This window comes from Nothobranchius furzeri, chromosome 19 (assembly GCF_043380555.1).
Source record: "Nothobranchius furzeri strain GRZ-AD chromosome 19, NfurGRZ-RIMD1, whole genome shotgun sequence".
Taxonomy (NCBI): Eukaryota; Metazoa; Chordata; class Actinopteri; order Cyprinodontiformes; family Nothobranchiidae; genus Nothobranchius; species Nothobranchius furzeri.
Window position 1 is genome coordinate 988,340 of NC_091759.1, and position 3,759 is coordinate 992,098.

Consider the following 3,759-nt stretch of genomic DNA (forward strand, 5'->3'; position numbering starts at 1 on the left):
ATAATATTAAAAATCATGTTTTCCATTTTCTGTTGGATATTAAGTGCATAATTCCTCCGACTGCAGCTTGTTTTGTTTAATCCACAAGTAGCTGCAGCAGGTGATGGGAAACATTTTAAACCCATAATAAAACACACTTGGTGCCAAAAAGATGTCTTTGCAGCCGTTGCCTTCAGCTCGCAACAAAATACGCGTTTTTAGGTGAAACACAAAGTTTCAAAATACAGAAAACAGAAATTAGCCTGTCAAAATAAAAATGGGTGATAAATTCTATTAACATCTCAGAGAGTCTTTCATGATGAGATAATTTATTTAACCACACATAATTTATTAAGAAGTTCCGGTAATTCTTAGATTAGATCTTAGAACTGTTTGTTAAGCAATGATCAGATTAGTTGTTTTTTGTTTAATTTGTGTAAAGTCTACAAAAATTAGGTTTTAGTTATGTTTAAAGAGCAAATTGCAAGATAGAGACTCTCATGAACCATTGTTAAGAGAAGCATAATATATACTTGTTTAAACAAATGTATACATACATACATTATGAAGGCTTTGAGTAATTTTTGTGAGAAATTGTTTTGTTGCCAAACCAAGTGACGTCAGCTGAGGGAGTCCTGTTAACTTAATCCAGAGAATAATATGGATTCCTATGCAAACACTAGAAGAAAGCTAGTAGCCCAAAATCTCCGCTGGAACAATTGTTATGCAGTTTACGTAAGCACACTTCTTCTTCTGTCGTTGTAAAACCCAGAAAATGAGAAATGGTCATTAGCGCCCCCCACAGTCACAGATTACGCTAGGTCACAGATTTTGCTGTAACGGATACAGGGGACACTTTAACTGTTTATTATTCTACTTATGATGGAACAAAACCATAATGTTATGAGTTTGCTGCACGCCCCAGAGAGCAGAGACAAACCAGAGGGAGAAACGATCGGCCAAAGCAGAGAGACTGAGGAGAAGCAGCGAGTGAGTTAACTCGTGTGCTAGCTTAAACTCGTGTGCTAACATCACAGTATTGTACATATTACTATCATGTGCTAGACAATTAAAATAGTGTCGGTCAGTTAATATGATATTAATGCTAATGAGTGTCTGTCAGCTTTCTCGAACTCATTAATATCCATTCACGTCTGTGAGCTGGATCCGACCCAGAAACCAGCGAGCCAGTCGAGTTGGTATTTTTAAAAGCTGCGCTTGTCCAATGCAGCGTAAAACTGATGTGATGGGATATCCGCTGATGCGGCACCGAACCAGCTCATTTAACCACACCTAAACCTTAACGTTTCACTATTTATAACCTTCCCCTCACCCTCACCTTAACCCTCTTGCTACCTAAAACGTTACTCTCACTGTGATCAAGCGTCCGTTTCCCATGCATTCTGACTCTGACAGTCAGAGTCTGACTGTGAATTTTCGTATTTGCCACCCAAGGGGAACATTAGAACATACCATCTGGCGAGGGGGAGGTTACAAATACCCTCTACTTTTAACCTCCACCATGGTAGTTGAAACCTCCCCCTCGCGACCAACCCGACCAATGACGAGGCGGCTCCCGCCGTTCACTTCATAGAGCCGGCTTTTAGAGCGACCGACACATCGCTAACGTGTTCGCTAGCAAGATGGTTAAGGTTAGGATAGGGGTGAGGGGAAGGTTAAATAAGAGGATAAGGCTAGGGTGAGGTACAGTGAGCTTGTTTGGTGCCCTGGCTGCGGACATCCCATCTCGTCAGTTGAACGCTGCATTGGGATCTGCAGTCAGAAAAGAGGAAAACCCCGTTTCGCACATAAGTAACGAAAAAGGGCACTTTTGGCGTCAGGGGTCTGAGGCGGAGGGTGGCTGACCAAGCGTTTGTTTTTGACGCGCTGTGAGTGAGAATGTGTTTTGTATTCAAATGTTTATGCTCAGTTACTCATGACTCACAGTGCTCAAGGAACATTTAGGGGGGCTTCAGCCCCCCTAAAATAATCACAAGCCCCCCTATCATTTTGGTTTATTTTATTTTTTTTTTCAGTTAACTTTTTTTTATTTGTTCACATCTACATGCTGAACACAATCATGACACGTGTGATTGGTACATGAGTTTTTTAGTCTGAAACAGAAATAATAATTAATGAATATAGAACTACACCGTCGCACACAGGAAGTATCAAGAAAGGACTTCCTCCACTTCCTTAAGCCCGCAGCTTTGTTGACAAGTCAGGGGGCGGGTCGATACAGAAAAACCTTTATATCGATGAGCAAACTCTGCTCAGCGCTCATGTAAGTCACTCAACATCACATTAGGGTAAGACAGCAACAGCAGCACACCGTTAATATTTCAAGGTTATAGTTCAGACGAGAGGAAAATGCTACCGCACCGACATGCTAATGCTAACTCCGCTAGCATGTTTACATGCCGCAAACCATAATGAAAAGCTTTGATGTCAAGTAAAATGGTCGGAAAACTCCCCTGAAGTGACATAATTAACCACCCAGCCAGTTCATTGAGTGACTCAGTGCCACCAACTTGAGCGTACAGTAATGAGTCTGCACAAACAGAACCTGTTCTGCGCTTGTGTGCAGGAGCTGCAGCCCTCTCTATGGGATCAATTCTGCACATGCAAATCTCTCCCTGCTCTCCTCAACAAGTAGCCTCTCCAACAGTCAATCACAGACAGCTCTGTTTTATCCAACCAAAGCATGTCCAGGAAACACTGCTTTACAGAAAAACACCCATTTAACAGCTTATTAAACTGCTTTCTGCTGCTGTTTAGCTACCAGTCACCATCCACTGCCTGCAAGATACTTTGTTGTAATTCATGTGTCATGATTAGGGTGACCATATTTGACTTCCAGAAAAGACACATTGCCTATTCCTAAAACTGTTAAATTGCACTCTTTTCAGTTAAAAATGACTTAATTTCAACATATAAAGTGTTTCTTCTCTGTTTGGTCAGACATAAATGATCCCTTGATGTGTAAAAGGAAGTGAACAGTGGAAATGTCCCAGGAAAAGAGGAGGGTTAATCAACCTAATTAAATATAATTATATAAAGTCCTCTTTATCTGAAAAAAGTGCAATTTTCCTGCCAGTATTTCCTGGACTTGCTTTGATTGCATAATGGAGAGCTCTCTGATTGGCTGACGGAGAGGCTACATTGCTTTGTAAATTGCAAATTGAGCAACAGCAGGGAGATTTGTGCAGGCAGAGACGGAGTTGAGCATGCAGGGAGAGGGCCGCATACGACGTTGTGCTCTTGCAGATTGATCACTGCACGCTCCAGTTGGTGGCACAAAAATCACTCCACACTAAAAACCTGAATCAGAATATGGCCGAATGTGTATATTATTGACCATTTTTCTATATTATTATATATTTTTCTATAATATATATATATATAATATATTATAGGTACATATATGTATCTATAATATAGTAAACAGCCAGTTTTATATATGTCACATATATTCAAAAGCTACATCAAAACATATATTAAAACCTATATGTTTATGACTTCTTTCCATGTGGGTTGTCAGTTGCTTAATATTTCCTATGTTTACCTATGGTAAAGAAAGGAGATGTTGTACCCGTCTAACTTTAACATACATTTTGGCAGCTTAATGTGATGTTATGGAAAATGCCATCATCATGAGCAACCAAGCATAGGCTATATTAGGCTAACAGTTGTCCATATTCTGTACCATTTATCCACCAATGGCTGTTTCAGTTATTGTGAGTGAAAACTAAATGGCTTAGTAGCATTTTTTTTGGCATT